Source organism: Mauremys reevesii, linkage group 2 (genome assembly GCF_016161935.1).
Source record: "Mauremys reevesii isolate NIE-2019 linkage group 2, ASM1616193v1, whole genome shotgun sequence".
NCBI classification, from domain to species: domain Eukaryota; kingdom Metazoa; phylum Chordata; order Testudines; family Geoemydidae; genus Mauremys; species Mauremys reevesii.
The window spans coordinates 152,407,038-152,429,142 of record NC_052624.1 but is presented as its reverse complement, the minus strand read 5'-3'; the positions used below and the strand labels follow the sequence as shown (position 1 = coordinate 152,429,142).

The window sequence follows — 22,105 nt, the reverse complement described above, 5'->3', positions numbered from 1 at the left end:
GTGATATTTAGCTTGCAGGCTAAGAGGTAAGCGTTCAAAATGCAGCTACAGATGGGTCCCCGATGAAGCAGAGCCAATGTGTATTCACAGAAGGCAAGCGAGATTCTACCATGGCATGTTCATGGCATTGATTACACCAGTATTCCCAGTCCCATGCATTAAAAAAAAAAAAAAGCAGCATGGAGTCAGGTCCCCAAAATCATGAGATTTTTCTTACAATTCTTAAGATTTGGGGTGCTTCTTATTTGCCTCTCAGTTTTTGAACCTTTAAAGAATACTCATTTCACGTTTCCAAGCTTTTCTCCACAGCCACCAGGGCAAGAAACTTGATTCTACTAATCAATTGACACCAGCAGCTGCATCTTTCAGAAACAAGCAAAACCGAAAAAACAAGACCGAATATTGTGTGACTCTTGATAAAACCTTGAGAGTTGGCAACAAGAGATGCAGTTGAATGCGTTTGCGAAGAGTTTAAGCACAATGAGGCCTTGATTTTACACCTGTAAAAATGGGAAACAACAATAATAATAATAATTCTTCCTTACCTCACATGTGCTGTGAGGAGAAAGTACCAGTAAATTACTGGAGATGCGCAGATGCTATAGTGCTCAGGGCAGTATCAGCACCTGGGATAGAATAGGCCCAATCGTACACACTGCTGAGTAATCTCAATGAGAGCTGAGAGCACTCTGCACCTAACAGGATTGTGATATATTAATGCAGTTTTGGTAGCTTTTTGAGCCATACAGATGCAAAAAAAGTTTCATTTCAATTATTTACCAGGTGCACAGAAAATCCTTGACAGGAAAAAAGAGATGGAATAATGAAAAACGAATGGATGCCAAAAGGAGCCCAATTCCCCTCCCCTTTATTCGGTGGGAGTTTTGCCATTGCTTCTGATGGGAGCATGCTCTTTAGACAGAGTTCATTCCCAGTGCAACATCAGGAGGAGGATTTTCACTAAAACATGAAACCCAAATGATGGGTTAATGAGTATAAAGAGAACAAGCATTTTTCATTGTAGCCAAGTAGCTCCGCAATGCACAAATTGATCATGTTAGCGTTGATGACTCTATGGAATTTATGTACAAATTCAGATTTTACAACATCCAGTTGATCAGAATTGGAATCGTTTCTGCAATCTAACCCTACCAGATATATTGGGAGGAGGGGAGGAAGAAAGAGAGAAGAATTAATACAATGAACCACTTTAATTTTTAATGCAACCCTTTTGTCAGTAGAATGTCTTTGCAACAAGAATGTCACTTCCATTCCTAATTAGGAAACATTAAAAGTATCACTACTACTCCAATTTCAAAAATCCAAAATCCATTTGTTACCTTCAAGAGCGGTTGTTAGTTGCATTAAGAGTAGCTGAAAAGCTATATCACGGGAGAGCAATACTGCAGGGGAATTCAGAGAAACAGACTTTTTGGTCCCCAGGTTCCTGTGATTTCAGTTCTCTCTGTTGACAACATTGTGAAGTATAAAAAGGCTATTAAAAAAAAGATACAACTGTTAAGCAACAATGGAATGTCAACAGTTTCCTTTTTAAGGGAATAATGCAGGGAATTTTGGCTGTGGTATCTTGAGAGATCATGGTCTTGTGATGGTCAGATGAATGAATAAATGTCTCTTCATTTTAAATATTATTTTTATGATAGAGTGCAATAGTTGTTCCTATCTTCTGGCCTTAGTGCAATACTGAGTTTTGAGTTCATCGGGACAGATACTGGTCATTGTGGCTATGGTGTAAATCCAGAGTAACTCCTGTACTAACAAGTTACTCTGTTTCACAAGCATAACTGATATCAGAATCCAGCCCATCACATGGAATTTCTATGCTCCCTCTTAATTATCCCCAGAGGCAGTGAGAGGGGAATCACAAGAGGAAATAGAAGCCAAAACAAACAAGACCCTAGGGGCTAAACTCTACCTTCAGATGTGCTTGCATAGCATCCAATCAATGACTTGAAAGCAAGGTAGAATATCTAGTGATGTTACTGTGCTCCTGGGAAAGAGTGAGTGGATGTCCAGCAATGTTGGTCACATGCCACATCAGCACCTCAGGTAGAGCAATCGGTCACTGCCGGAGAACCCTGCAGATGTCCTCAAGTTTGAACGGGATACGAATGGCAAATTATCATTTACCTTGTGGGCTGCATTTGAATTGTTTCAGCTCGGGAAGGCAAACCTGCTGCCAGCAATGTCATGAAAGCGCCACCCTATCATAATTTCCCCCTTAAGTACTGATAATGGGCCAACTATCATGGGCTATGGTGTAAATCCAGAATACCTCCATTTACTTCATTGGATTTACCATGGCTTGAGGAAAAGCAAGATTTAGCCCAACAACTTGCAGCAATACAGCTTATTTTCTTCTGAAAGAGCCCCAGGCATTTTATGAAATGATTTATCAATTGCATACACTATGCTAGAGGTAGATCAGATTATATATCTATAGCTATATGCAGAGAGAGAGTGAAAATACTTAAACCACCATTGAAATGCAGCACCTCTGGGGTAGTTTATGACAGCTATTTACCGGGTAGCTTCGGTACGTACTAACAGTTTTGGACCGGAAATGAAGAATAAACTATATAGGGCTGAAACTACAGAAATAGTTCTAAGGAAGTAGAACACCTTGGAATGGGTTTTCAGTAGAAGTGTGCAGAGAAAGGCAATCATGTTTGGTGGAGGATTTTGATATGTTAAAGATCAGTTTCCTCTTGATTTGGAACACACACCCCGCCTCCCCAAATTGAAATTCTCTGAGAAAGGGAATGGAGTCCCAGCTCCACGGCCGGGTGGGTTTCCCCAGAACCACAGACCTTGAAAGGCCTGGAAGCCTGGGCTGCCAAGATTCCTGGCTCGCCATCACATCAGGAGAGCTGAGGAGGAGTTAAGGAGTCTGGGAGCTCAGGCGTTTGGGATCCGGGGCTCCCAAGGCTTCCGTGCTTTTGACTCCCCAACAGCCTGCCAGGTGGGCTGCTCGGAAACCCAGTTTCCTCGGCAGCCCACCGTATGGGCTCCAGGCAAGCTGGCAGGAATTCAGGTATGTTTCAAACAGCACTCTGCCTGGGTTCCACTGCAACTTCATCAACATCAAGCCGTCTCCTGAAAAAATGTTGATTTCAACAAATCTGCATTCTCAGATAGAAAAAAAAATGTTCTTTCTGAGAATTTCCAACTACTCTGGTTTTCAGGGCCATCCTGTTCGTTGTTCCTGCCCTAATCCTTCCCGAATAGGACTGAGAGAAAGCAGCGTGTGGGTAACTTGCTCTATCTGTCCACTCCTGTTCTGAACATCTTGAACTCCCATGGCAAATGATTAACTGTGGTGGAACCTTCTTGTCATAAATCAACAGACGTTCTGTGTTTATTGCCTCGGGGATTTGGATTATCTGAACATGGGAGGGTACGAGACTGGATGCAGAGACAGAATGAAAGCCAATAACACCACCACCAACTGCTCCATGTTCAGAGGAACCAAATCCCCAACACAACAAAAGTTGTGCCTTTAACTCTCTTAGGGCTGGTCCACACTAAGAAGCGGGGTCGAACTAGGGTACGCAAATTCAGCTACGTGAATAGCGTAGCTGAATTCGAAGTACCCTAGTTCGAACTACTCACCTGTCCAGACGCCGCAGAATCGAAGTCCGCGGCTCCAAGGTCGACTCCGCCACCGCCGTTTGCAGTGGTGGAGTACCGGAGTTCGAACTATCGCTTCCGGAGTTCGAACTATCGCGTCCAGATTAGACGCGATAGTTCGAACTCCGAGAAGTCGAACTCACCCCGTCGACCCGGCTCGTAAGTGTAGACTAGCCCTTAGACTCACTGGGAATGGAGGGTACTCTGTACTGCAGAGGAATATCAGGACCCTGGTCTGTCCAAACAGCTTTGGAGTCGACGATCCATAAGGCCAAAGGGCCTATTGGTAAGTAAAAGCTTATTGTCGAGTGAACCAAATCTATAGCAAGCTTTAAGAATAATTTGCAATAATAATGTTAAGTTGTGTAACCTTTATTAAGAGTGCAAAGTTGTAACTAGTAAGAATGGAAAGTTTAGTCACTTAGCGTTTAGCAGAATAGCCTGTTTATCAGCACAAGTCTTCTAACCATATTAATAGAGAGAGTTTGAATATTGCAGTATGTGCTTTGAAATTTGCAACATGTACCAAAGAGAAGGGGATATGCATAATTGTCCTGTGTGTAAAAAAGGGAAGTTATAGATTGCCTGTAGACAACCTATAAAGTGACAGAAATTTGAGTTATTAGTTGGACCAGACAGAAGTGGGATCAGATGGCCATTGGCTGCAAACTTGATTCTCTGAGGATCGAGTATTGTATCTCTCTCCTTATGTGCTATTGTTAAATAATAGAGGCAACTTTATTAATAAGGCAATCAAGCATGACTACTCCAGTCTGACTTTTATTAATACCAGCTGGGACCAGATCACTAATCATACACACACGGTAAGAGGGTCTATCTGAATCAAAGGAGCTATATAAATGCAAGGTCATCACTGTCAATATTAGCTGCATTTGGGAATGTTTTCTCATGCCTACTACCCCTGCCATTATGCGGGTGCCTGACATCATGACCCTCACATTTCTATTAAAGACCCAGTCGTTACTGCAGCTATGACAACCTTCCAACACTGACAGCCTCATCAAAAATTCTAAAGGTCAGGCTCTTGCTTGCTTCAAGGAATCCAGCAGCAGGAAAATAAAACCCAAACTAAATTGCAACGGGCTGCACAGACAAACAGAAACACAAAAAATAATGCACGGCAGATGGTTCCAACCTGAACCCTCCAAAGCAAGACAACTGAAAGTCAAGGTCCACAACCCTCATAATGGCCTCAGGACAGCTCATTAATCCTGCCTTCTTTAACTGAGGTCTTTTTGAGAGAGAGGATGTTCTCGTGACTAAAGCACTGAATTGAGATGTGGGAGATCTTCCAGCCTCTGCTGCAGAATTCCTGGGTCATCTTGAACAAGTTACTTTAGTCTCTGTTCTCCGCCTGTAAAATGGGGATAACAATACTTTCTTGCTGCTATCCTGTGTATGTCTGTTAGCCTCAAAGAGCTTACAGTCTATCGCTTTCTATGGGTATATACAGCACCTAGCACAATGGTCCCTGATATTAGTTGGGGCTCTAGGTTCTACCATAATACAAATCATTATATGATATTTTCACAGCATATATAAAATTGTAACATCACAAATAAGAATGCAAGATTCTGGCCAACCTATGTGAGGGCATACAAAGTGAGGAGAGAAAATGAATCAACATCCTCATGAGTTAGACATGTTCTGTACCATAATACCCATTTTACAGATGGATAACCTGAGGCACAGAAGGATCATATGACTTTAAGGTTGCACAGTGGGGAAGTGGCGTAGCCCAGGAATCAGTGTTCATCACTAGATTGTACTCCCACCACAGAAGGATTAAGCATCAAAGAAATTTAACAGCCAACCAGAGCTTGTCAAGGGTACAATGCTTAGCAGTCACTTGTTACTACTGCAGCTCAAAATAAATAAATAAATCCAGTGGAGATGATTCCAAGTGTCTCAGGAAAAGGACACTGACTAACAGGAGTGGCAAGATGAACTTTTGAGACTGTACAAAAGTAGACATCCCTTGGGAACCTAAAGCCCGCTGTTTAGGGCTGGCCAGAAAACTCTGCTGTTTCACTAAAAATGTCAAGGTGTCAAAAGTTGCATTTTTTCTGATGTGGAACAAAAAAAAGAAGATACTGAAAAAAAAACCCCACACAAGAGACCAAACAATCTGAGAATAGCCAATAGCCCAGTAATTATGGCACTTACCTGGGAGAAGGGACAGGTTCAAGCCCGCACTCTGCCTGATATGGGCAAGGACTTGCAACTTGGACTCTCATATCCCAGGTGAGTGACTCTATAGATTGGTGCCCAACTCTCTGTCATGGAGCTGCTCCACTATGTATAAATATTTAAATTCAGTGGTCGGGAGGGGAAGAGACTGACTGTCTCATTTTGACCAGAAATTTCTTCTGGGCCCTGAGAAACCTTCCCGAGAAAATCACGTTGAAACTGATATGACACATTGACTTAGACGAGATGACTTTTTCCAACAGGGAACCAGTTCTCAATATTTTGACCAACTCTACAGCTGATAATTGTGCACATTGGGGAGAACTAAAGCTGCCCTCCACGCACTGGATACTACATACAGCCTTTCATGCATCAAAAAGCTTCCAGCTCATTGTGCGCCTCAAGATAAAAAAAAAAAAAAAGAACCTGATAAAGGAATCCTGAAAACTCGCCGCAGTGTCTCCACCCTTGCTCTGCCACAGGCGGACACAAAGTCAGCCGCGCTCAGGGCACAAGCTACCTGCTACTGATGACAAGGGCCTGGTAATAGCACAAGCCTTAGCTACTGTACCTCAGTCATTATCTCTCTTGCCCTGTGCCCCTTCAAGGCTGCTGAGGTCAGCCAGATTCTTCTTGTTGTGGAGCTCTAAGGCTCATCTAGGAAGGACCTCGCTCAGTTCAAGAAGTGTAGCCAGAGAACTCAATCCATGGGTGTATCCTGCAGTCTCTCTCTGAAGCAGTGCCTTCAAGGCTTTGGGTCAGCCTTTGACTGTTGTGACCTCTGAGGTTCCCTCTGTAGTGGTGTCTTCAAGACTCAGCATCAGGCCTTTCTATCCGGGTCAGTCAGTCTTTTCCATCCCCTCTTCTTTCTTGGGTTACTTTGCTTTGCCCATTTGATTGTGGCTCTTCTTGTCTGGGCTGTGCCATTGATTGTGGCATTAACCTCTACTCAGTGCACAGATGTGCAGGGCAGGCCATGGCATAAAGGAAGAAGTGACAGAAAACTGCAAAAGAGATTAGTGTTCATTGAAGCAGCATAGGGAGAAAAGGGCAGTAGGGAAGGAGATTAGATATAGGGGATTAGATTCACTCCATGGCTTGCACCACTTCTGTTGATCCAAGCCCTGGAGGACAGGATCCCAGATTAAGAAAGTCCATCAAGACTGGGGTTGGCACACAATGCCTGCTACCTCCCTTCTTCCAGGGACCCACAAACAGCCAAAGCAGTCACTGAAGTTGGTGGTGCTGGCAGGAGAAGGGCCAGGGCCAGGGAGAATCCTTTGCATCTTCCGCCTACCAAGCCCCCAATGGAAAACTGCCCCCTTCCCCCAGAGCACACTCATGGGGAGAGCCAGCAGCAGACTGCCTTGCCCCCAGGTCAAATCCCCACCCAGCAGGCAGGCAGTGCTGTGCTGCTGTTGGTCCTGGTGGGAAGAAACTCAGGGCGGCTGGGCGGGCACACATCTGCTAAGAAATCATCAAAGTCCAATCCAGTGATGGTGGCATCCACTGACGTCTCAAGTGACAAATTCTCACTTTTATTTTTAATCTCATCATTGAAATCCTCCAGGTTTCCGTCCATTAGGTGACCTGTGGAACGTGACTGGGGGCAGCAAAGCACATAAAGATGGAAGGAGAATCGGGGGAGTGGCCCCAAACAGGTCTCCTCTTGCGGGAATGCAGCAAAGCACTGCAAAGTTACCACAGCCTTGAACAGCTCTAACTGACCAAATTTCATCAGCCATATTTGTAGGAAAGCTAATCTTGCTTCGGGTCCTTCATTTCCTCTTAGTCCCCTTGCAAGGTAGTCGTGCTATTTAAGTTAGCTGCAACCCATGGATAAAACTACACAAATCGTGCGTGTATCCGGAGGACCAGAACCTCCACTCCTTCAACTCCCCAAACTCGGTTTGCTATTATTTAATTGTTTTTTTTATTGTAGTAATGTGTAGGAGCCCAGTCATGGTCCAAGACCCCATGGTGCTAGGTGCTGTACAAACACAGGATAAAGAGACACTCCCTGCCCCCAAAGTGATTACAATCTAAACTCTTTAAGTTCTTTACCATCTGAACTAAAGTAGAACTTCTTTAGGAAATTGTAGCTCTGGCAGCTAACTGTTAAAGGCCATATTCACTCCCTCATGAATACCAAACTGGTATATTACAATGCCTCTTTTCTTCACATGCATCTAGTGTTTGTGAAATGTGCCCAGTTCGCAGCCCTGGAAACTGAAGATTTTTCTACCAATATGTCTAATCTTTAATATACATCTTTAGGGTCTCGTGGAGTTCAGCCTCCATCCCTGGCATGTTTGTTGAGACTTACAACAGCAGGGCCTACTCCGGTGGCAATTTCTGTGGTGTGGACACACTGAGCCTATATTTTCACTAGGGTCTATTAATTTTGGCTCTTCTCTTCTGGAGTCCCATAGGGGCCTGTTTTTTAGAGCCACTAAGCATCTGGCACTCCTAATGAAGTCAATTACCATTGTGAATAGGCAGCATCTATGGAAATCAGATCATGTGCTTGTCAGAATTGGAGCCACTTTGGAAAATTGAGGCCAGATTGCATAGGGAGAATCACACCATTAAAAAAAGACTTAGTATTGAGATGAATTTATTTCCCTCTCAAAGAGAAATAGGTTAGTCAGTGCCTGTCCATGTTGAGACTATTTTATTGTCCTTGAAAGTTTTCACAGAAGGGGAGTGGAGGTTGCTTTAGATTTTCATGTCATTGCAGCATCTTTCTTCAATGTTAATGTTCCCAGGCTATTGCTTCTTGCTAGGTTTTAGTAAGACTCCAAATTAAGAGGATCAAAACTTTCCATTCTCGAAGTGGCAAGGAACCTGGGTTGACACAATGGGGATTACAGCCTGAAGCATTGAGCTCTAGCATGAAAAGTTACCTGTAACTCTCAAGCAGACATTGACATGATACTTATCTCAGATGCAAGAGAGATGGAGGAAGATTTCAAAGTAGTCATTAGATGTAAGAACAGGATGGGAGAGGAGAATGGTTGAAAAATAAGACTACTCCACCATAGCAACGCTCAAAACAGACCTTGCTATAAATATCAGACTGCAGGGATTCTCTATTAAAACTGATCATAAGTTTGCTGATCTCTGGAATTCTGCAAATAACTGATTTTTCAGTTCAGGGGCTAAATCAAAAAGGGTCTAAAAGTTTGATTCTGGGTTAAACTAAAGGTTTGGTCTGATATGAAAACATTTAGTTTTGTTTGAGGGTTTAAAAAACATGTTTCTCCAATAAAAATGTAAGTAAAATTTAATAAAGTGAATGTAAAATCAAACCCAGTCATTTGGAATTAAAAAAAATAATCAAAAACAATTTGTTTGATACACCCTGAAAGAAACTACTTTGATTTTTCCTTATTTTTGTTTTTGACCAAAATAATTTGGTGAATTTGACATTTTGGTTGACCTGAATATGCATTTTTCAGTTTAAAAAAAAAAAAAGGGAAAGAAAAGTTTTGTCTGAAATTTTTCTCCCAGCTGTACTTATCCTCCTTTGTTAACAATAAGGAGATTCTACCCTGAAACTGGGAAGGTGGGATCAAAGGACTCAGCCGTAAAGGGAAGTTATAGCTAATCCATCTGTTACATCTGCCGCCGCTGCTGCCCATGTTCTAACAGAAAAGCTCTGCATGACACGCACAGGAGGGAGGGAAAAGGCCCTCTCTTCTCTGGCACTGACTAAAAGTGCCACCATCTGCACTGTGAGCTCTGCCATGCTTTTATTTTTAACTTCTCCTTGCATTGCAAGGACTCAATTTAAAGGTCATCAAGATATGGTCAAATCAACAAGCCCTTGTCTGCCTTAGCTCTTAAGCACAGAACCTTGCTGTGTACATAGCAATAACTGGTGAACCTCCTCAAGACTCCCAGTGTCTCGGTAAAGGAAAAGCACCCAAAAGAGTTCAGATTCTTATTAGAACATCCCCTGTCTAAAACTGGGCTCCCAAATCATACCAGGTTACACTTTGCCATGAAACCACCTGTATTAATAGGAATAGAGAGACAGGTGGATTGCACATTGCTTCAGAGAATCCTTCAGATAGCACCCATAACCATGGATTTTAACTCTATAAGCCAACAAAATATGACAGTAACCCATTCCTGTTAGTCAAAGGGAAATCTCCAAGTCACTTCAGTGCTAGCAGAAATGAGCTTGCAATATGCATTACTGTGTTATACCAGTGTCAACAACTGCCAAAAAAAAGGGTAGGGAAGCAGGTGTGGGAGGCTCAGGGTTAGAATCGTGAAAGGTCCAGGAGCCACAGAATTGGATTCAACAAAAATGGACTCGTGTAACCCAGCTGGAATGCTGGACTTCAGCGTGGTTGTAGGGACATAAAATGTTAGTGGTGGACCAAAACCTGTGGCACCATCCAAGGCATAGAAGGCAAACGATATTCATGCCCATGGAGAGATGCACACATATATACTCATGAGCACACACTCATATTGGGTCAGATTTCTAGCTCCACCTGAGCCATGTTCAGAACAAAGCCAGATGGAGGTGGCTTACCATCACATATACCCTCTCCCGATCCCAGGGCTGGCAGGCACAGACTGGGGTAAAACAGGGTAGCCTTTTACAATAGCTGCCAATAGCTCCTAGGGTCCCATTGATGCAGCCAGGGATGAGCCAGACCTATAGATACCTTGTCACATGCCCATTCTACCAGCCACGTCGGAGAGGCTTTTGAAAATGTTACCCATCGAGCCTTTTACACACACACACCTGTGCGTATATATGCATGCATGTGCGAACAAAAGGCCATATAGGTAGCATTTTCAAAAGCCTCTAAATCCCATTGCAAATCAGTGGGGTTTAGTCTCCTAAATCACATAGGTGCTTTTTGGAAATTGTATCCTAGATCTATAGTACATTATAAAGTTTGTGTTTTCATGTATATGTAAAATAAAATTTCAGCTGTAGACACAAAATTGCCAAGAGTCTTCATTAAAAACGGTAACCTTTAAATAAAACAGTTGCCAAATCTAAAACATCGAATATGTACAAATTTCACGTACAAAACTAGTAAGTAATGAAGTTAAGATTATTTAGGGCAGCTGAAACCCACAGTGCTATGCCAGTCCAACAATTAAATTCACAGGCATATTTTTACCAGCGGGACACTTGTAGACATTACAGAAAAGGCTTTAAATAAGCAGATTTTGTTTGACATCAGAGCTGTATTCTCTTCATAAAGGTCACCCAGCCTTGCTTTCTCTCTCACGTTTGTGCTTTTGTCCCCAGGATGTGAAGAGGACAAGGCGAGTTTGGAGCTTGTGGGGAATCTGATTTGTCAGCTGGGTGGGAGCGAGAACAAACAAGGCTTGCTGTTTGTATGACAGGTGCACAAAAGGAGGAGAAACAACATCACAGCAGACCGAGGAGCTGCCGGGTTGAAAAAGAAAGAAAGAACCCATGTTCTGAAAGGCAGGGGAAGAAGTGGAAGGCTCAGAGCAAGTCAGATACTAGAAGAGCTTCCAATTACCACAGTCAAGACATTGTGGATTTTACTCCCCCTTTTAAATGCACAGATGCTCTTATAGGACTGACACTACTGATAAAAGAAACAAGCTGCAACTTAAGATGGCAGCATAGTCTAGTGGATAGGGCACCGGACTAGAGATCAGGAAATGTAGGTCCTACTCCCAGCTCTACCATTGACTAGTTATGTGCCCATCTGCAAGTCAATTCACCTCTCCTAGGGCGACCAGACAGCAAGTGTGACAAATCAGGATGGGGGTGGAGAGTAATAGGCGCCAGTATAAGACAAAGCCCCGAATATCGGGACTGTCCCTATAAAATCATGATATCTGGTCACCCTAACCTCTCCTTAATTTTCATTTCTTCCTCTGTCCTTTGTCTGTCTTGTCTATTTAGCTCTTCAAAACAGACACAGTCTCATATTAGCTGTTTATATAGGGCTCAGCACAATGGGGTCTTGGCTTTAGTTTGGGCCCCTAGACACCACTGTAATACAAATATATGATGATAATCATAAGGTCAATAATGAATACCCAAAACACCTAGCAACCTATTCAAGATAAACCCATAGGGAAAATGTGTTCACCTGAACTATTTATGGAGCTACATTATTTGGAGTGAATAATTCAAACAGCTGAAGCTGACACTAAACAAATAATAAAGGTTTATTTCTTAAGCACTGACACTTCACAACAGTGTGTGTGTGTGTGTATTGGGGGGGGGCATTTAGGAATGGTCAGTTTGGTCTATCCTTTCCTATTGAAGCCAATGGAAAAACTCCCACTGATTGTGATGAGAGCAGTTAGCCCGGCACTAAATGTGTGAAAATCCCACCCAAAGTCCATGCCCCTACGCACTCCCACAACCACTGAGGCTGAGGTTTCCAAAGGAGCTTTTGTGGGTTCAGTGCCCAGATCCCATTGATGTTAATAGGAGTTGGACATGTCAACTTTCTTGCACTCCTTTGAAAATCCCAGCCCAGGTTTTACATTAAGGGTGAAGGATACGGACACAACCATATCCTGATAGGTTCCCTCCAGCCACTTGGCCAAAGAAGTGGGAAGCATTTGTCTCCTGCTGATGCCTCTGAACTGCCACTTTCCTCCTCCTGCAGTTAAGGATGGCCCAGGATGCAGTGTGGAATCCAAGAATCCTCAGCTGCATCACAAGCCGCAGTAGAGAGCAAATGTGCTCCTTGTATGTTCCTTTGACCTCTTAATCATCTGTTTGGTTTTTTTTTTTAATTTTTTTTATTTAAACTAATATTGGATAAAAATACATGCTTGTTCAGGCACCAGTGAAGGGGTAAAATTACCTTGGGAGTTTGCTATATTTCAACCCAAGTTACTTGCAACTTCCCAGTTTAGCTTCCTGAATTTGGTGGGCCTTCCTGAATGAAATTAATTCTCAGAGGCTATCATTGTTGCTATCGTGTTTAATTTATACTTTCAAGAAAAACGACTAAGCAAAGAACCAGCAGCATCCTGTTAGTCTTGCAATGGTTTGCAGCTAGGCAAGTGCTGTAAAGAAAGGTCAGAATGACCTCTTTGCAGAGAGATACAGAAGTTTGGCTTTGGCACCATGTGATATTTTTAGAAAGAAAGACCTAAGTAGCAAAAAATCAGCTCCAGATTTCAGACATCCAGCTCAACCTAATACTCTGTAGCCTCAAGAGTTTGGGGTGTTTAGAGTGAAGATTTTGGTTGGGCTCATCATGAAGATAGGTGGCTACTGTAAAATTAAAATCTGGACTAGGTCTGGCTGGAAAACAAGAATTCCGTCAGAACAAAACTGAAACCTTATCCCAATGAGTAGAAAACTTACCAGGAATGTGGGAGACACCGATTCAAGGCTCTGCTCAGATGAAGGACTTGTACCTAGGTCTCCAACTCCCCGAGTGTCCTAACCACCAGGCTATAGAGTCAGTCTCTCTTTCTTCCCCAAAGAATATTGCAGTTATTTATACAGACAGCTCCAACAAAGGAGAGACACACAGAGAGAGAACTGACTCTATAGCCTCAGGCAATCATCTGGGAAACCCAAGTTCAGATCCCTGCTATGAACCAGGCAAAGCAGGACTAACCACTCTTGACCCAAGGCCCCATCTTGGAGGGTCTAGTTATGGGTAAGTTTGATTCTCTCTGCTAAGCATGTTTATAGAAACAATAATGGAAGTTATTGAAACTGTAACAGAAAGTAGAACTACCAAAACATGTATTAAAATATATGTTTGGCTATAGGTCTTAAGCCCTAAGTGTTAAGAGGTTAGAGAGAGGCTTAGGAGAAGTTGGCAGTTGGGACAAAACAGCAGGAGTTTTCTGTGCTGGACTTCAGGTTTTGGAATGATGCATGGTTGACGTAAAGTGATAAAATAGAGCAATATGTATTTTGGGATAGTTTCCTGGTGCATTTTGTGATAAACAGGTAACTACAAAACAACATAAGGTAGCATTTTAGGGGCTTTTTGTAACAGGAGCTAGCCACACTGATATCTGGGAAAGGAACTGATGCAAATGGTTGCATTGTCTGTCAGAAATGTAATTCTGATCCACCAGAATACTGCATGTGAACAACCAGAACCCTAAAATTGGTCTCCTGGAATAGCAAATATGAATGCAGGCTGAGACTTGATCAGATATGGTTCTGGATATATATCTGTGTGTGAGTGAGAGAAATGGAAGAAAAGGTGCATAAAAGGTTGTCAAACTCATCCCTTGTTGGGATTCTAGGCAACCAGGTAAAATGCCTAGCCAAGCACCCTCCTCTTGTGGCGCATGCCAACCGTTTTGTCCATCTTCACTTCTAATGGTCTCCATAAGGTTGTAAGTATGCACAATATAAGACTAAGTACAAACAATTCAGGAAACAACTGTACTGTATTTATCTTATTCTTATATTAATATTGTGTATTAAATTTATGTGATTTCAGTTACAATTGTCTGTATTAACTAAAGCTCAAAGTTTGTGTGTGTTTCACCTCTCTCATCTTCTTAATTAACTTAATTAAAGAACCTGTTAGCTGTGGCAAGTCCTCTTTTTCACTCTCAAAATTCACTAAGCTACACCACTGTGCTACTTGCTATTCCAGCATCCATCCATCCATCCATCCATTCCACCCACATCCAGACCAGAGAAACCTTCTCAATGAAAGTTTTGTGGAAATACAGTTTCCACAAAAAGTTTTGTTTTCAATCAACTGGCATTTTCCAAGGAAAAATTCCAATTCTAATCTTGAGCCTGTTTGCCTCAGGATCTGGAGCCACTTCTGGAATGAAAGTGTCGAGTTTGTTCAGAACCAGATTATGGTCAAAGTCTCTCTCTAGATATGGTCTCATGCTGCCAAGTGTTAGTATAGTCCTTAGGCTTTTGTAATGTGCACTGAAGTCAAAATACATTTCAGGTGAACAAGAACCACAGGTACAACCCATAAATATTTATAAAAAACAATCACAGTAGTCAACTTAACACAATTTTACCTGTTTCTTTGGCATTACCTATAAAGCCGATTTATGTATGGGATGTTCCAGGTCTCCTGTTCAAAATAAATTTGACTCTGCAACTGCAAGCTGTAAAATTCTGCCTGCCCTGCAGGGTGAATTCTGTCGAATAACATTTATTTATAGGCATTTTTATTGTTCTCATCACTATAAATTTCCTTGCCACCGTCACTGAGCTCCTAGGAAAACAGGAGCAAGAGAAGTGGAGTTAAGGCCACAGGAGTGCACAGAAAATATGTTCAATAATGATTGTTCCCAAGGAAATGGAATCACAACCAGTGATGTAAAAATAAAACCAAAGGCTGTTCCGAGAAAGACAGCTGGACCTTGCATGTGCAACATGCTTCCCGATAGCACTGACCACCTGGTACCTGAATGTAAAACCAAGATCCAGGTGTAGTGTCTTAAAAGGTGAAAGACTCCCCCTTGCAGAGGGCTAAGACATAGCTTAAGTACAATTTTGAGGGCTCAAGTGGTATGGGCCTTGTGTAATCTCTCTGCACATGGATAAATTTCAGCCTCAATCAACATTCATCCTGAAGTATAAACCAGATGAGAATCCACCTTTAATCCAGAAAAACGCTACGGACGCCAAGTTAAAATGCATCTTCGGTAAATATGAAGACACTGACGTCAACTGGGTTCTATGCCAGCTATGAAAGTGGCCCTTTGAGTTAAATGTAGATGATGTTAATGTATACCTATTGTGCGTGCTATGCATTAATAGGAGGCTTCTCCGTACTTAGCTAAGCATGTCTGTGAGTGGAAACAGCTAGAGGACAGAAGTGAACTTGGCAAAGCTATTGATATTGTTCAAGTGAGTGTGATACATTCCATGAGCACATATTGGTTCTCCAAACACACAGCATAAAGCAGCCAAGAGTGCATTAGCTGGAGGATAAAAATAGATCTTCCGCCAATAAGTAAGTAAATAAATAAAAATTATAAAGGTTTAAAAGAAGAGGGGGAAATATTATCATTGTCTCTCTCAGGACAACAAATATTACGTCAATTTGGAAGATACCTTGGCTTCTACAGATTCCAATGGTGATCGTTATCTACTAACAGCTTTCAAAAGCCATTTTAGAAATGGCTTCCTCAGCAGTCCATTACAACACTTGAAGTTTTCATGGACCCTGCCTCTAACTGATCCCAAATGCTGACCCCCAGATGAGGCAGTTCTCTGCAACTGGAGAGGAGGAGGATATGGACCAGGGGCTCCGGAACACTGAGGGCCAAGGGACCATGGCTCCATCATTTTTACCTGTCAAAGGTGAGAGACAGGAGGAGAGAGTGGAGATGAGCAAGTGGGAGACGGGGCCTCAGGGGAAGAGGCAGAGTGAGGGGCGAGGCCTTAGCGGGAAAAGGCAGAGCGAGGGTGGGGCACCAGTAGTCCCCCCTCCCTTTCTAGGGCACTTCTGGCACTCCTGGTTTGGACATTACTTTGAATGTAACATTGCCACTTCCAGACCACTGACCCCAGCCTTTTACTTAATTGTACACCTTAGGCCTAAGCCTATATCTCCACTATCAGATGACCAGGGTGTGTAGAAAAAAACTGGCCCCACAAAAGTCATTCTATCACAAAAGCCTGAAATATCCAGGAAGAGAAAGCAAGAGCAAGACCCTGCCATTACACACCAGCACAAAAGCAACATATCCTATGAAATCATAATAATACAATAAAGTAAGTCGTCTTTCATATGTGTGGCACTTTCTTGACACCATCTTGCACTTCCAATGTAGAAAGACTTAAACCAAAACCCATTTCTGACAGTTCTTCCATCTGTTATTTGAACTCTGTGGAGGGAAATTTGATCCTGAATCCAGACCTGCATGTGAATTTCGTAGCTGGCCCCTTTCTGTAGAGTCAAGCCAAATGAAAATGCCAGATCCCAATGCCCTAGAAGTTTGAGACAACTCAAGTTCAAGACCCATTTTTATTTCCATCATGGGATATTCCAGACATCTCACCCTCTGATGTGGCAGTTGGAATCTGTAATACATTCTGAACACTGCATCACCTGGCACTTTTATTCCCTATATTTTATCCTTTTAGCTCTATGGTTAAAGCTGTTCACAAGCTGTACAACACAGGAAATGGTCTCTTTTAAACTCATTATACTCAGGTTTTTATGATAGGAACAGTTTATGGTCATGTCAACTTGGAAGACTGTGTTGGCGTATGCAGGAGATAAAAAGCTGAGCAGGGTTTCATAAATATGTGCAATGGAATGAGAGGGAAGCATAATTTAGTGGCTAAGGCACAACAATGAAGATCATGATAACTGAGGGCTATTCTCAGTTTCTTCCACTGACTCGCTATGTGACCTTGGGTAAGTCACTTAACCTGTCTGTGGCCTATTTAATGAGCATGATACTGGCTTCAGAGAAGTTGTGAAAAACTAAATTGATGAACGTTTGTAAAGCTATTCCAGGATCCTTTGAAGAGAGATGCTGGCATATTTTCAGAACATACTATTAGTATAAGCTATTTAAGTACCTCATGGTCAAACATAATTGTTACTGCCTCATTTATGCAATATCGTACACAGTAAAGGTTCAGACCGAACATTATAAAAGAACTGATCACATTCACATCAGTGAATAGTCATTGACACAAGCCCCATTTCTGACAGTTCTTCAATCAGTTATCTTAAAAAACAAAAAAAGATTTCCAACTAATGCTTTGTGCATCTTCTGACAAACCAATGACCCTTTCCTCTTAGTTCCACTGAGAAACAAAAATTGGCTTTTAGCTGGTGCCATTTCAGAGAGTTGGCTTTCAGTGAGCAGTCTTTTCCTATTAGCAAATATAGCACTGGTGTTAGGTCCTAGACTGACAGCTGTAGAGACACAGGGAGAGAGGGGTAAATCATCTGTGTAGTCTTAGAACAGGAGCAGAAGAGAAGCAGCAAGCTCCCCCACTGTATCACATATCTATTCTGCATTGACCTCTCCTGGGACAACTGTACGGCACATTTAATTCTTGGATTTCTTTCTCTGCACAACAACAAGGTGGCTAATCTGGGGCACCTCTGATGGGTGATTTAGTTCCTCATGTGGGACACCATCAGATGGGAAAGAAGTTCAGCGTGAAAATCATCCCTAAACAGAGGGCCAACCATCACTCAAACCTGGAGAGATTTTAAGTGGGATTTCAGCAGTGCATAGGTCTTGTGTTGCATCTCCACACAAGTGTGAATGATTCTTGTGGCCAGATTCTGATCCCCTTAACCATGCTGAATACTAACTCACTCCTCAAAGAGTCCCATTGATTTAGGCTTCTTTTGATAACTCCAGCTTCTATTGACTTCCCAACTGTCCACTGATAATTGGGCATGTAACACCCATTGGTCCCAATTCAGCAAAGGACTTAACCACGTGAGTAGCCTCTTCAACTCTCCTATGGAAAGGAAGTATGTCTTAATAGTTTCGTCATTGGATGTGGACTCCAGAGACAAGGGTTCAAATCCTGGCTCTGCCATTAAGCAAATCACTTCATCTCCCTGTGCCTCAAACGTTGTGTATTTATAAGTTACCTGGAGGCAGATATGATTAGTGGCTCTGCTAGGACTATATTTGATAACCACACACACAAGATCAGAGGTACACCATATGCTTTTCACGGGACAGCTAAAGGAAATGCAGTCATCTGTATTTAGCTAGATAATAGCTTTATAGGCAGAAAAGCAGCTCATAGGGTGATTGCAGTGAAGTGTTTGATAATGGTTTAAAAGGCCAAATGTAATTACAGGCAACATAGTCCCAAAAGAGACCTTAATGAAAAACACCAGGTCAGGTGGCAATGCCCCAATCCTCCAACAGGAAGTGCTCCATATTTCACAACCTGACTCCTCAAGAGAAGAAATAAGGAAGGAAAAAGGGTGGACCAGTTGTCTTTCCACAGCCAACTTGCTAGAGCTGAGTGCAACATCTGGCTGTTTACAGATACTGGTCAACCCTATCTTTAGGGAGAGGATCAGAAATATAAGAACATAACTTTCTTATTATATTCTTATATCAATGTGTGCTCAAGTCACTTCTGTTCTCCGAGATGCTCTATCTCCTTCCACCCTTCCTTTATCTTGTCTATTTAGACTGTAAGGTATTTGGAGCAAGGATCATCTCTTATTATGCGTTTCTGCAGCTCTTAGCACAATGGGGCCCCATCAACCATTAATTCAAATAAATAAAGACAAAGATAGGTTCCTCCCTCCCTTCAAAGCTCATCCATTTTTCCAGGTCAGTAACAAACATGACCCTGAAAAATCTGTGTATAAACACCTGGCTTGGTTGAAAAAATAATACAAATTCAAATATGGGAAATGAAGGAGTTTGAGTGATTAACAGTCAATTGAACAAGTTAACACTTCTTTGAGTCATTAATTTCAGTTTCATTGTCAGCTTCAAGGCTAAAAAGTACAGAGAGGCGAATTGTTCCAAACTGTACAAGTTGTGGCAGATTCAGGAACAGAACTTATTTGTATTTTGGTAATGCCAAAGAGCTGCAGTCAAGGACCGGGACCCTATTATGCTAGGTGCTGTATAAAACCCAGAACAGAAAGACCCAAAGACAGGACGTCCAGTTCTGTTCTAACTATTAAGTAATGTTTTCTTCCGAAACGAATTTGAAAATGTAGGTGTGACAGACAGGGGACAAGGAGGGTTTGGTTTTCCTGGATGATAGGTCAGGTGGGTCATCCGTTTTCACCCATTTCTATTAATCCCAGGAGGTAAAGCAACTGGTCCAACAAACTGGGAGTCAACCTGTCAACTTGCTTTTGTTATCTTGAAATGGTTGGTGTTTAAGTGCCAGGCATTAACTTGTTTAGGCAAGTTACATATATTGTGACAACCATGCCATCAGTGGAGGAACAAGTTGCTGAAATGTGTCACTGGAAATGCAAGGTCAGTGCAAATTAACATACAATGGCTTGAAGCCCAAGCAGAGAAGATTAATGTGCTACTTAGTAAAGTGTAAATCTTTCAAAGGTTGTTATTTAATGGACAATTACAGTCTCCTTAATACTATTGGGAGCAGCTGAAAGGAAACTCTTTCTGCAGATTTTGCAATGAATGGCAAGACTAAAGGATTGCCTACGCATGGAAGATAGGGTGGGGTAGCCAGTGCACTTTCAAATTCACATCTTGGTGTACTGTGCACGAACTCCCCATGTGGACTCTCTTACTGTGCGGAGCACCTTAGGTCAGTTTAGCTTAGCTCACTTCCAAAGCATATTACACTAATGCACACACAGGCACTCTTTCGGCACAGTAAGAGTGACCACAAGGGATGTTAGTGCAGAGTAGCCAGTGCACACCAGCTAGTGGGCTTTCTCCTCATGTAGACAAGCCCCGAGTATTAGAAATGTATTCAAAGAAGGCGGCACAGCATGAGGTGAGAGCTTCATGCAACAAACATGGTGGTTTAATCTTTAAATGGGGTCTGAAGTTTTGTTTCTGTTCGTGGAAGATCTTTAGTGGAAGAAGGGTTTATGGTTAAGGCACAGGGCTGGGAATCAGGAGACAAAGCTCTGCCACATACTTCCTAGGTGACCTTGTCATAGGGTTGCCAACTTTCTAATCACACAAAATCAAACACCCTAGCTCCGCCCCTTCCCCAAGACCCTGCCCTGACCCCCTTCCCCGCTCACTACATTCCCACTCCCAGTGGCTCGCTCTCCCCCACCCTCACTCGCTTCCACTGGGCTGGGGCAGGGAGTTGCGGTGCGGAGAGGGAGAGGGCTCTAACTGGGGTGCAGGTTGCGGGGTGGGGCCAGAAATGAGAGGTTCAGGGTGCAGGAGTGGGTTTCGGGCTGGGAAAGGGAGTTGGGGTGTGGGAGAGGGTGAGGGCTCTAGCTGGGGTTGCGGGTTCTGGGGGGGGGGCTCCAGGTTTGGTGGTGGGCCTGAGGCTATGGGTTGAGGCAGGGGCTTGGGGGTGCAGGCTCTGAGGTGGGGCCAGGGATGAGGGGTTTGGGGTGCAGGAGAGGGGTCTAGGCTGGGGCCAAGGAATTTTGAGTGCAGGGGTGCAGCGGGTCCAGCTCCTAGGCGAGTGGCGGGGGGCAATGAAGTTCCGCATGCGGCTCTTGCCCACACACGCGCACACACACACACACACACGCACCAGCTCCTATTGGTTGTGGTTCCCAGCCAATAGGAGTGTGGAGCCAGTGCTCAGGGCCCCCCTGTCTAGGAGCCCGACTTGCTGGCCACTTCTGGGGCACAGCGCAGTGCCAGGACAGGTAGGGACTAGCCTTCCTTAGACCCGCAGCACCATCAACCGGACTTTTAATGGCCCGGTCGGTGCTGCTGACCAGAGTCACTAGGGTCCCTTCTTGACTGGGCGTTCCGGTAGAAAACCAGATGCCTGGCAACCCTACCTTGTCATTTTTTCTCTATGCCTCAATTCCCCATTGGGAAAATATTTGTCTGTCTTTTCTATTGAGGCTGACAGTTCTTTAGGGTAGGGATGCTCTTACGTTTATATAGCATGTAGCTCTACACCTCTGAGTGCCATAGCTACGTTGACCTAACTCCCAATGGACATGCAGCTATGTCGAAGAAAGAATGCTTCCGTCGCCATTGCTACCATCACCTGGGCAGGTGCCATTCCTACAGAGACGGAAAATCTCCTCCATTGCTGTAGGAAGAGTCTACATTATGGTGCTACAGTCGTGTAGACATGGTGCCATGGCTGTGCTGCCATCGCTCCTGTAGACACGGTCTAGATCTTATCTCTGTAGGCTCTATTAGAATGCAAACAGATGTGGCAATTTCCTTCAGTATCCTTGGGAGACCTTACTGAATTCACTTTAGGTATCTTTGGAGTCCATTATGTATTATTGTAGGCCAGGATTTTATGTAATCTCGTGGGCTGGGGGAGAGGGGAAGGGAGATGTGACACCTGGGGTTCAGAAGACTATATTGAACCATGTGTCAGACAAGAATGGACTGTTGGAATGAGATATGTTGAGCGGTTTTCCTGGGGAATGTCTAGGGGAAGTACAAACACGCCACCTCTGGTTATGTAAAAACCTAGCCTTTTGAAGCTAAGGCCTGAGGAGTGACCCATTGTCCACTGATCACCTGTTACATGAGACCATAATCAAAAACCCAAGCTGTAGGCTGAACTATTCATGGATTGTTCTGGTTCTGCATCCGAGACAGTTATGAACATGTAACCATGGGGAAACCCAGTGGTTTGTTTTGAAGGACTGACACC

At 43.2% G+C, this 22,105-nt stretch overlaps 1 long non-coding RNA gene across 4 annotated transcripts in view; it reads right to left on the bottom strand.

The window, feature by feature from the left end:
- LOC120396769 overlaps nt 1-22,105 on the bottom strand; it is a 432,090-nt gene that overhangs the window by 375,588 nt on the left and 34,397 nt on the right. The window contains exon 1 of one of the 4 annotated variants that reach the window (XR_005593355.1): nt 1,341-1,489. The exons of the other annotated variants lie outside the window; for them this stretch is intronic. This is a non-coding gene — a long non-coding RNA (uncharacterized LOC120396769). Of the gene's footprint in view, nt 1-1,340; nt 1,490-22,105 lie in introns of those variants that run through there. 4 annotated transcript variants of the gene reach the window in all.